A 13,237-nucleotide genomic window follows, 5' to 3' on the forward strand; every position below is an offset into this window, starting at 1 on the left:
TACCGGTGCCCATCCAGTTCAGGTGCAACCCATCCCTCTTGTACAGGTCCCATCTTCCCCAGAAGATATCCCAATGATCCACATATCTAAAGCCCTCCCTCCTACACCAGCTTTGTCGCCACGTGTTAAGCTGCACTCGCTCTCTATTCCTAGCCTCACTAGCCCGTGGCACCAGTAGTACGACACTGTGCATCCTGCCTTTTAGCTTCCAACCTAACTCTCTATATTCACTTTTCAGGTCCTCATCCCTTTTCCTAGTTACGTCATTGCTACCGATGTATACTATGACTTCTGGCTGCTCATCTGCCCCCTTAAGAATTCTGTAGACTTAATCTGAGACATCCCTGACCCTGGCACCTGGGAGGCAACACACTATCTGGAAATCTTGCTCGGTACCACAGCATCTCCTGTCTGTTCCCCGAACCATTGAATATCCTGTCACTATCTCTGTTCTATTCTCCCCCATTCCCTTCTGAGCCATAAAGCCAGGCTCAATGCCAGAGACCTGGCCGCTATGGCTTTCCCCTGGTAGGTCGTACGCCAACAGTATCCAAAGCGGTATACTTACTATTGAGGGGAACGGCCAAAGGGGATCTCTGCACTGTCTGCCTATTCCCTTTCCCTCACCTGACGGTCATGCAGCTACCTTTATCCGATAACTTAGGTGTGACTACCTCCCTATAACTCCTCTCTATCACCCCCTCAGTCTCCCAAATGATCCGGAGTTCATCCAAGTGCAGCTCCTGTTCCCAAACCCAGCTGACCTGTGGAGGATGTGTGAGTGCCAGGAAGTCTACTCTGCGACATCCTCCGCAAGGATCAACTGGAGCAAGTGTTTGGGACTTCTTGTGGGTTCGTAGCAGATGGGCCCCCTGCCAAAGAAGTTCCAGTGCTTCACGTGGAGTATGACTTACCTCGTCTATCTGGGAGTCCACCTTTGACCGACTGAGGAATCCTGGTCGGTGAATTAGCACGTGTTGGAAACCAAGGTGACTATGCAGCTAGCACACTGAACTTGACTGCTCCAAGTGTTGTCCTATAGGGCATGAGTGCTGGTCATAAACCAGCTGGTGGCTGCCATGTTGTGGTACCGGCTGGTCACTTTGGTCACTCCCCCTGGTTTTGTCACCACCATCCACAAAAAAACTTGTCGAGTTTTTCTGGGACAGCACTGGGTTGTTGTTGTGATTCTGAGCCTCCTGCTTGAGGAGGATGGTCAGGTGCTGGTGTGCCTTCGCACCCAGCTAGTGACTTTCCACCTTCAGATCCAGCGGTGATACCTTTACGTCCAACCCCCTCCAAAGTGGTGTGTCCTAATGATATATTTCTTCCGTCAGGTGCTTGGACACACAGTTCCTGTTCGGGGAGTGGTCCCGGCCTCGGGTCTTCTTTCAGGAATTGTCTGTCTTCTATCTGGACCTATCATCGTCTGGGACATGGACGGCTCGTGCTGGAGCTCTCCCCACTGCGGGAGTGGCGGCTCTTGTCGGGAAGCTACTGCTCAGGAACAGGTTCGTCCTCGAGCGCAGTTTGCGTTGGCCAAAGGAGGACAGAGCTCAGGATGCAGGGCTGACCACATTCAGGCACGCACTGAATGGCAGAGGACCAGGCTGGATAACGCTGGCACAGTTGACTGCGAGGGTGTCGGTCCACGTGCGGTTCGTGGCCTGAGCCATCCGGAGCTTGACGGACAAGGCACTCGGACCCAACACCTTGTATGCACTTGGTGGCTCAGTTATGCGGTGGGCTTACGGATGAACTGACCCCTGTCTGTCCGGAACTCAACATCAGCCCCGTGCCGCGGACCCTCCCCCATGATGTGGTGCCCCACAATCTGAGCCATCTCAGAGATTTGCATCTGGTGCCCTTCCGAATGGCACAGAAGTGTTATTTGTCCAGGTGGATGCTGCATACTCTCCATTACTGTGCCATCAGCCACTGCCCGGACATGCCATGGCGTGATGTTTTGCCCTCTGACAGCGGAGATCTCCAGTCGATCTTACATCGGTGATGTCGGGTGGAGAGTGCTGCGCACAGCAGTCCCATGCAACCAGCAGATGAGTAAGTTTGCCAGTGACAGTCCACATGTACATTCTATGGCCTGGAGGAGACAGTCTTCCACTTACAGGTCGAGTGCATTCGTCTGCAGCTCTTTTTTTTAAGTTTTTTGAAGGGGCTGCTATTAAAATTTTGGCCGCACTTCAGCCCCACCCTCCTGACCTACGTGCACCCGGTGCCGGGAGGGCTGGACAAATCTATAAGCCTTCTTGTGGCTTTGCTCCTGGGCCTGGGCAAGATGGCCATTAACAGGTTCAGGCAGTGGGCCGCAGAGGAGCACGTTGTTCCTGACTGCCTCTCTTTCGCCGTTACATCCACCCTCAGGGGTCCTGGAGAAAGGGCACTCAGTGCGAACTAGCACAGCCGAGACTTTTTGAGACCATTAGGTGCCACAGGGCCTGGAGTGCATTATCAACCTGGATAATAATATTCTGATTTCATTCATTGTCTCTGTGGTATAAGTTTCCATTTTGCTTTTTGAGTTTGTGTTTGTTTTCAGTTTGGTGCCCCAGGAAGAAGGCTGTTTTATTTTCCCTTTGTTACAATTTTGGGTCCTATGAAAGAGCCAAGGGGGCTTTTATTTTAACCCCGTATTGTCCCTATCCCCAATGCACTGGATGGTAAGCTGTGTGAGGGGAATTTTGTTTTTAGTTGTAATGAGCAGTGGAACTTCCTCCGGGTTTTAAACAATTGTTGTCCCTGTCCCAGGAGTATTCGATGGGGACGGTGCAGAGGTAATTTATTTGTTTGTTTATTTATTTGTTTTCTTTGATTTTGCTTGAATGTGTTTTTACTTTGACCCCTTGTGGTCCCTGCCCAAAAGAGGTTGGTGGGGATAGAGTCAATTGGGTAAAAGCAAAAACAAATAAACAAAGTCAAGCCAGCTTTATTTTCTGTTTTGAAAGAGCAGAGTGGGTTTTGCTCTGTGTTTCACATGGTGCCGTCTCTGTCCTGGGAGTGTCTGACGGGGCAGTGTCGGGGAGTCTTGGCTTTTTCTGTTTGCGTCTTTTGTTTAAGAGAGTGGAGGGTTGTTTATTGGACTGGAGGCCTGTGACCAGTTGTGTTCCACAGGAATCAGTGCTAAGTCCACTTTTGTTTATCATTTATATAAATGATTTATATGAAAATATAGAAGGCATGGTTCGTACGTTTGCGGATGACATCGAAATTGGTAGTATAGTGGACAGTCAAGAAGGTTATCGAAGATTACAGAGATCTTGATCGATTGGGTCAATGGGCCGAGGAGTGGCAGGTGGAGTTTAATTTGGATAAATGTGAGGTATTGCATTTTGGTAAAACAAACAAAGACAAGACTTATACAATTAAAAGTAGAGCCTTTAGGTAGTGTTGCAGAACTGAGAGACTTAGAGAGACCTTTTTTTTTCTGAAGAAGGGTCCAGACTCGAAACGTCAGCTTTCCTGCTCCTCTGATGCTGCTTGGCCTGCTGTGTTCATCCAGCTCTACACCTTGTTATCTCAGATTCTCCAGAGTCAGCAGTTCCTGCTATCTCTGAGAGACTTAGGGGTTCAGGTACATAATTCTTTGAAGTTTGCATCATAGTAGACAGGGGAGTTAAGATGCTTAGCATGCTTGCCTTCATTGCTGAGACCTTTGAGTGAAGGAGTTAGAATGTCATACTGAGTTTGTACAGGACGTTGGTGAGACCTCTTCTGGAGTAGTGTGTCCAGTTCTGGTCACCCTGTTCCAGGAAGGATATTATTAAACTGGATAGGATTCAGAAAAGTTTATATCTCTGAAACCTCTTCCAGCCCCTACATACCTCCCTATCTCTGTAACCTTCTCCAGTCCCTACACCGCTCCCTACCTCTGTAGCCTCCACCAGCCCCGGCACCTTCCATATCTTGTCGCCTCCTCCAGCCCTGACACCTTCCGTATCTCTGTAACATCAATGCTCATTAACACTCTGTGATCTCTGCCCTCCTGTGATTCCAGCCTCTTGACCATCCCCTGATTCTCATCACTCCACCATTGGTTATTGGGCCTTTCATGTTATTGTCTGATAAGACTTTGTTTGAATGATTTGCATTTCCCTTCTCTGATGAATCCTGTGCTTGTTTGCAAGAAAAAAATGTTATACCTGTGGTGTTGAAGATTTATGTATTTGTCTGTGCGCACCCTGAATTGACTGGAGTAATTCATCAAAGCTCCATCGACAGCACCTTATAAACTCACGACCAATATCATCTCGTGGGCAAGGCCAGCAGATATAAGGCAATACTGCCCCTTCTAGAGTCCCCCTCCAATTCACTCACGATCCCAACTTGAAAATTAATCATGTTTCCTTCAGAGATAGTAAGAACTGCCAATGCTGGAGTCAGAGATAATTCAGTGTGGAGCTAGAGGAACACGGCAGGCCAGGCAGCATCAGAGGAGCAGGAAAGTTCATGACAAACGACAACATCTTCCAGTCGTGAACCATTTCAACACCCTCTCCCACTCCATGGGCAACATGTCCATCCTGGGCCTCCTCCAGTGTCACAATGACGCCATCTGCAAACTGGAGGAGCAGTGCCTCATATTCCACCTTGGGACCCTACAGCCCAATGGCCTCAATGTGGACTTTACCAATTTCAAAATCTCCCCACCCCTGGCCTGAACCCGTGACCAACACCCCCTCTCATCCCCACCTCCATGACCTGGCACTACCTGTCCATCTTGTCTCCCACCTATCCGCTCCTCCCACCTCACTGACCAATCCCCACCACTGCCTACCTGCACTCATCTATCATCATCCCACCTCCCTTCTCCAGCCCTCCCCGTCCTCTCTCTATTTATTTCCGAGCTCCTTTCCCCTCCCTCTTCTGAAGAAGGGTCCCGACCCAAAACGTCAACTTTCCAGCTCCTCTGATGCTGCCTGGCCTGCTGTGATCCTCCAGCTCCACACTGTGTTATCTCATGTTTCCTTCAGTTTTGCTGGGACAGAGTCCTGGAACTTCCTCCCTCGTGGCCAAGCATTTGTGTTGAGGAGATTCTGAAATCACAAGGACAGTAGGGGCTAAAGAGGAGAGTTCCTTATCACTTACATTAGAGGGATTAGGGAGATGGGTAACAACATTGCCCCAGCCAGTGACGCCTGCTCAGCATAAATTCATAAACAAGTCTGCAATTGTGATGTTGCTTTGGGAATGCATGTTACATTCCTGCACTGGGGTAATAGATAGGAATAATAGGAATTGAGACTCGATACTATCTGTCAAAGAGCCAAGAAGTTTCACATCAGTGTCCCAGCGAGATGTGGGGAGTGACAACGGGAGTCAGGGTGAAACAGTGCCTGCTGGAGTATGATGACCTTCATTGTTCAGACCTTTGAAGATAAGAGTTGGGACATCATACTGAGATTGTAAGAATGCTGGTGAGGCCTCTCCTGGAGTACTGCTTGCAGTTCTGGTCATCCTATTATAGGAAGAAAAGTATTAAACTGGAGACGGTTCAGAAAAGATTTACCAGGATGTTGATGATAACAAGGTGTAGAGCTGGATGAACACAGCAGGCCAGGCAGCATCAGGGGAGCAGGAAAGCTGACGTTTCGGGTCTGGACCAGTCTTCAGAAATGGGGGAGGGGAGGGGGACTCTGAAATAAATAGAGAAAGGGGTAGGCGATGGTGGAAGGTGGATAAAGGAGCAGATAGGTGGAGAGAAGACGGACAGGTCAAGGAGGTGGGAATGGAGCCAGTAAAGGTGAGTGTAGGTAGGGAGTTAGGATGGGGGTTGGCCAGTTGGGAGGGAGGGGCGGGTGGGTGGGAGGGAAGGCAGACAGGTCAAGGAGGCGGGGATAAGGCTAGTAGGTAGGAAGTGGGGTTGGGGGTTGGTCAGTGAGGTGGGAGGAGCGGATAGGTGGGAGAAAAGACGGACAGGTCAAGGAGGTGGAGACAAGCTGGGCTGGTCTTGGGATGAGGTCGGGGGTGGGGAGATTTTGAAGCTTGTGAAGTCCATATTGAGACCATTGGACTGCAGGGTTCCCAAGTGAAATATGAGATGCTGTTCCTCCAGCCTTCGGGTGGCATCGTTGTGGCACTGGAAGAGGCCTAGGATGGACATGTCGTCCAAGGAGTGGGAGGGGGAGTTGAAGTGGTTTGTGACTGGAAGGTGCAGTCGTTTGTCACGAACCAAGCGTAGGTGTTCCACAAAGCGGTCTCCAAGCCTCCACTTGGTTTCCCTGATGTCGAGGAGGCCACATCGGGAACAGTGGATACAATATACCACATTAGCAGATATGCAGGTGAACATCTGTTTAATATGGAAGGTTTTCTTGGGGCCTGGGATGGGGGTGAGGGCGGAGGTGTAGGGGCAGGTGTAGCACTTCTTGTGGTTGCAGGAAAAAGTGCCGGGTGTGGTGGGGCTAGTGGGGACTGTGGAGCGGACGAGGGAGTCACGGAGAGAGCGGTCCCCCCGGAAGGCAGATAAGGGTGCGGAGGGAAAAATGTCAGGAAATGTTGTCAGGAATGCAGGGCTTGAGATATAAAAATAGACTGGATAGGCTGGGGACTTTATACAAAGAACAATGCAGAACAGGAGCAGGTCCATCAACCCTCCAAGCCTGCCCCAACACATTTTGCCCTTTCATACTGAAACTGTCTTCACCTCAAGGCTTCATCAACAGTGCTATCAAGCAGTACCTGCTCAGCAATAACCTGCTTAATGATGCCCAGTTTGGGATCCGCCAGGGCCACTCAGCTCCTGGCCTCATTACAGACTTGGTTCAAACATGGACAAAAGAGCTGAATTCAAGAGGTGAGGTGAGATTGACAACCCTTGACATCAAGGCTGCATTCGATTGAGTGTGGCATCAAGGAACCCCAGCAAAACTGGAATCAATGGGTATGAGGGGGCAAACTCTCTGGTGGTTGGAGTCAAACCTAACACATAGGAAGATGGTCATGGTTGTTTGAGGCCAATCATCTCAGCTCTAGGACATCTCTGCAGGAGTTCCTCAGGGTAATGTCCTCGGCTGCTTCATCAATGACCTTCCCTCCATCATAAGGTCAGAAGTGGGGATTGTTCGCCAATGATTGCACAATGTTCAGCATCATTCGTGACTCCTCAGACACTGAAGCAGTCCATGTTCATGTGCAACAATATCTGGACAATATCCAGGCTTGTGCTGACAAATGGCAAGCGATATTCGTGCCACACAAATGCCAGGTTATGCACATCACCAATAACAGACAATCTAGCCATCATCCATTGACATTCAATGGTGTCACCATCACTGAATCTCCCACTTTCAACATCCTGGGGGTTATCATTGATCAGAAACTCAACTGGACTCACCACATAAACATAGTGGCTCCAAGAGCAGGTCAGAAGCGAGGAATTCTGCGGCAAGTGACTCACCTCCTGACTCATTAAAGCCTGTCCACCATCTACAAGCCACAAGTCAGGAGTGTGATGGAATACTCCCATCTTGCCTGGATGAGTGCAGCCCCAACAACACTTCAGAAGCTTGACACCATCCAAGGCAAAGCGGCCCGCTTGACTGGCACTACATCCACATCCCTCCACCACTGACACTCAGTAGCAGCAGTGTATACTATCTACAAGTGCACTGCAGAAATTCACTGAAGATCCTCAGACAGCACCTTCCAAACCCATGAACCACTTCCATCTAGAAGGACAAGGGCAGCAGACGTGAGAACACCACCCTGTCCAATTTCCCCTCCAAGCCACTCACCATCCTGACTTGGAAATATATCACCATTCCTTCACTGTCACTGGGTCAAAATCCTGGAATTTCTTCTCTAATGGCATTGTGAGTCAACCTACAGCTGGTGGACTGCAGTGGCTCAAGAAGGCAGCTCACCACCACCTTCTCAAGGGCAGAAAGGGATGGGCAAGAAATGCTGGCCAGCCAGTGATGCCCACATCCCACAAATGAATAGAAAAAAGAAACTTACAGGATCCGTATCCCTCCATTCCCGTCCTATTTGTGTATTCATCCAGGTGCTTCTTGAATGCTGCAATTGTGTCTGATTCCACCATCTCCTCTGGCAGCTCATTCCAGGCACTCACCATCATTTTTGTGAAAAACATATCTTGCCCATCTCATTTAAACTCCGCCACCCACCCAGCACCTTGAATCTATGTCCCTTAGTAACTGACCCCTCCACCCTGTGAAAAAGCCTCATACTTTCCACTCTGTCCATACCAGTCACAACCTTATAAACTTCTTTCAGGTCACCGCTCATCCTCCAGCATTCCAGCGAAAGCAAATCCAGTCTATCAACCTTTTCTCATAGCTAAAATCCACCATACCAGGCAACATCTTGGAAAACCTTTTCTGTATCCATTCCAAAGCATCCACATCCTTCTGGTAGTGTGGTGACCAGCACTTTTCACTGCAGCCTAGGAGACTGAGGGGTTCTTTTCCCTAGGCGAGGGGAGTTCAGAATTAGGGAGCATATTTTTAAGGTGAAAGGAAAAAGATTTAAAGACTTGAGCAATTTTTTTATTACACAGAGTGGTTTGTGATAGAATGAACTTCCAGAGGAAGTAATGGATGTGGGTACAGTTACAATGTTTAAAAGACATTGGGTAAATAGATGAATAAGAAAGGCTTGGAGGATATGGGCCAAGCACAGACAGGTGGGACTAGTTTAGTTCGGCAACATGATTGGCATAGACTGGTTGGATTGAAGGGTCTGCTTCCATGCTGTATGATTCTGTGACTCTGTGACAAAGGCAGATGTTGATATGTTGCTGAATGAAAATAACAGCTTCTCATCTCCACTTATGAGTCATTTTCCCAATCATTTCCTATCCAATCCCACTAGTTTCTTGACCCACTGCCGGTAGACAGTGGTTTGTCACCTTCTTGATGCCAGTCTTTCTTGTCTCAATCAACAACAACAAAAACAAAGTTGCTGGAAGAGGTCAGCAGGTCTGGCAGCATCTGTGAAGGAAATAACAGAGTTAATGTTTCGGGTCTGCTGACCCTTCCTCAGAACTGAGGAAGCACAGAGAATCAGACCAACCCTGGTGTGTATGTCCAGCTATCAATGAAGGCAGCAGGATAGGCGTCTAAGAAGGGTCAAAGCCATTGAATACATGAGCAGGGAGGTCATGTTGGAGCTGCACAGGACTTTAGTGAGGCCACAGCTGGAGTACTGTGTGCAGTTACGGTCATCGCATTATAGGAAGGACGTGATTGCTCTGCAGGGGGTGCAGAGGAGATTCACCAGGATGTTGCCTGGGGTAGAGCATTGCTGAATTCTGCAGGAGCATTCTGCTCTGCATGTGTGTGTGTGGCTAATCCACCTAGCCTGCACACCACTAGGCGCTATGAGCAATTAAGCACAGCCAAGCCACCTAATCTTTACATCTTTGGATTGTGAGAGGAAACTGGAGCATGTGGGGGAAACCCATGCAGACACGAGGGAGAACGTGCAAACTTCACAAAAAGTTACTGGAGCCCGAGGGTGGAATCGAACCCATGTTCTGTGCCACTGTGCTGCCCTAGGCCAGGGGAATTTTTGTTTAGATTATATCAACTTGCTGTGCTCAGATTCATTGCTGCATTACGAAAGGTCAAGTCACTATATTCCCAATTTCTTAGCAGAGAGAGAAAGAAAGAGATGACTAATGGTGAGTTTGATTTAATTTGATTTTTTATTGCTGCATTTTTAAAAAAATAAATTCATGGGATGTGGGCGTCGCTAGCCAGGCCAGTATTTATTGGCCATCCCTAATTGCCCAAGGGCCGTTATGTGTCAACCACACTGCTGTGGGTCTGGATGTCAGTTTCCTTAAAGGGCATCTTGTCACAGGCTGGGGCGTGGTTTATTGGGTTGGGTGGCTCTGTGTGCTTTCTGGTTGTAGGTTGACGGATCCTGACTGTATTCCAGCGTGGTTCCTCACTTCCACTTCCCCCGGCAACGCTGTTCCAGGGACGGCCGGAGCGAAGCAGAAACCAGGCAGGCAGGCAACAGCGAGGGAAGCCCGGTCTCCGATCGAGAAACGACGGAACATTCGCCGGTTTTCAGCGTGGGAGAGGGGTTACAGAGCGGAGAGGAGAGAGGGGTGAGGGGTTACAGAGGGGAGAGGGTTTACAGAGGGGAGAGGAGAGGTTACAGAGGGGTTACTGAGGGGAGAGGGATTACTGAGGGGAGAGGAGAGGGGTTGCAGAGGGCTAAGGGGTTACAGGGGGGTTACAGAAAGGTGAGGGGTTACAGAGGAGTGAGGGGTGACAGGAGGGTTTCGGAAAGGTGAGGGGCTACAGAGGGGAGAGGGGCTACAAAGGGGAGAAGGGCTGCAGAGGGGAGAGGGGCTACAGAGGGGAGAGGGGTGAGGAGTTACAGAGGGCTGAGTGAGAGCAGGAGAGGTGTTAGAGTAGGAGGGGGAACTCCAGAGAGAGTGAAAGTCTGAAGAAGCTGTCGAGTGTCGGGGAGAACGGAAGACACGAATCTAACCGGGAGAAGGGATTGGCTGGTGCGACCTATCCAGCAAATTGCAGCCTTCCTTCCCCATGACCTTGGGGTTGGGGTGTGGGCGGTGGTGAGAGGGTGCCCAGTGCAGAGAGAGAGCGTCTATTCTGCATTTGACTATTCCCTAAAGGTTGGGCACACAGCCCTCCGGAAATTGCCATGCCCAAGCTGAGCCGGTGTTGTACCCGCCGGTTGTGCCTCAGGTCAGCGCTGTGCACGCTTGGCGTAATCTTGTTGTGCCTCTGGTTCCTGGCCCTTAGTGAAAAGGGCTGGCTGTCCCTCGGGCTGGTGAAGCTAGGCGCTGGTGCAATGCAGGGGCACCTCCTCCTGGTTGAGGAGAACTCCACCTGCTGGCAGATCATCCAAGGGGACAGGCAGGAGGTGGAAAAGGCCCTCCTCAATTCCATTACCGTCTCCCTCAAGCGCCAAGCCGTTACTGAAGGTGATTATCTGGACATGACCCGAAATTGCAATTCCTTTGTGAGGGCCCACAAGTCTGTCACTGTCCCCCCTCAGCCTTGAGGAAGAAAACTTCCTCTTGGCTAACGCCATGGTCATCCACAATAGCACTGAGATGTTCGAGAGGCTTTTACGAAGAATTTACGCCCCACAGAATGTCTACTTCATCCACGTGGACCGCAAGTCCCCGAGTCAATTTCATGCGGCCGTCCGGGTCATCGCTTCGTGTTTCCACAACGTCTTTGTCGCAGCCAAGCTAGAGTCGGTCACCTATGCTGCCTGGTCCAGAGTTCAGGCAGATCTCAACTGCATGGAAGAGCTATTGGAGAGCCCTGTCCCCTGGAGGTACTTCATCAACGTGTGTGGCCAAGACATCCCCCTGAAGACCAACCGGGAGATAGTGCGCAGCCTCAAAGCTATGAACGGCTTCAACGTGATTGAGTCGGACCCCCCGCCACAGTACAAAAAGGTAAACGCCTTCCCGTCTGCTGGTCCTCTCTTCATCCAAGTGTTTTCTCTCCCTCCCTTCATTACCCCCCTCTCTCTCTCTTTCTTCCAATCCTTCACTCCGTTGTGTATAAAGGGAGATTGGCTTATTAAAAGTGTTCAAAGGGATGTAGGTAGGTTAAGAATGTACAAAAGGATATAGATTGATTACAAGAGTACAAAGGAATGTAAGATAACAAGGTGTAGAGCTGGATGAACACAGCAGGCCAAGCAGCATCAGAAGAGCAGGAAGGCTGACGTTTGGGGCCTAGACCCTTCTTATGTGGTTGCAAAGCAGTGTGCAAAGGAATGTAGGTTCAGTTAAGAGCATATAAAGGGTTGTCATGAGGTTGACAGTAAAATAACCCCCCAGAGGCCAGTATCCCATTACCAACTCACTCTTTATTTACACATGGAGAGTCCTTGACACTGATTCAGCTCCTTCTGAGCCAGCTCTCAGAGTGAACAGAACCTGTGACAGTCTTGTTTATATCTGTCAGCCAGGACTCCCTGATTGGACCAGACTAACAACCCCATTCAGGGAACTCATATGATGAGGTCCATCTGACTGACCTCATTAAAAACACTACTGACAATGTACAAAGGGATGTCAAGGTAGACAGACAGGAGTCTGGAAGAATGGAAGTACTCATTAAGAATCTCACTCATTTTCTCTGACTCCTCACATAACTTCCCTCCTTTGCCCTTGAGTGGGCCAACCCTTTCTCCAGTTACCCTCTTGCTCCTTATGTACGAATAAAAGGCTTTGGGATTTTCCTTAACCCTGTTTGCTAAAGATATTTCGTGACCCGTTTTAGCCCTCTTAATTCCTCATCTCAGATTGGTCCTACTTTCCCGATATTCTTCCAAAGCTTCATCTGTTTTCAGTCGCCTAGACCTTGTGTATGCTTCCTTTTTCCTCTTTGCTAGTCTCACAATTTTACCTGTCATCCATGGTTCCCTAATCCTGCCCTTTCTATCCCTCATTTTCACAGGGACATATCTGTCCTGCACTCTCATCAACCTCTCTTTAAAAGCCTCCCACATATCAAATGTGGATTTACCCTCAAACAGCTGCTCCCAATCCACATTCCCCAGCTCCTGCCAAATTTTGCTATAGTTGGCCTTCCCCCAATTTAGCACTCTTCCTTTAGGACCACTCTCATCTTTATCCATGAGTATTCTAAAACTTACGGAATTGTGATCACTATTCCCAAAGTAATCCCTTACTGAAACTTCAACTACCTGGCCAGGCTCATTCCCCAACACCAGGTCCAGTATGGCCCCTTCCCGAGTTGGACTATTTACCTACTGCTCCATAAAACCCTCCTGGATGCTCCTTACAAATTCTGCTCCATCTAAACCCCTAACACTAAGTCAATCCCAGTCAATGTTGGGAAAATTAAAATCTTCCATCACCACCACCCTGTTGCTCCTACATCTTTCCATAATCTGTCTACATATTTGTACCTCTATCTCACGCTCACTGTTGGGAGGCCTGTAGTACAGCCCTAACATTGTTACTGCACCCTTCCTATTTTGGACCTCTGCCCAAATTGCCTCACTGCTCGAGTCCTCCATAGTGCCCTCCTTCAGCACAGCTGTGATATCATCTTTGACCAGTAATGCAACTCCTCCACCCCTTTTACCTCCCTCTCTATCCCGCCTGAAGCATCTATATTCTGGGATATTTAGTTGCCAATCTTGCTCTTCCCTCAACCAAGTCTCAGTAATAGCAATAACATCATACTCCCAGGTACTAATCCAAGCCATAAGTTCATTTGCCTGACCT

The sequence above is a fragment of the Rhincodon typus genome, chromosome 48 (genome assembly GCF_021869965.1).
Source record: "Rhincodon typus isolate 14 chromosome 48, sRhiTyp1.1, whole genome shotgun sequence".
NCBI lineage: Eukaryota > Metazoa > Chordata > Chondrichthyes > Orectolobiformes > Rhincodontidae > Rhincodon > Rhincodon typus.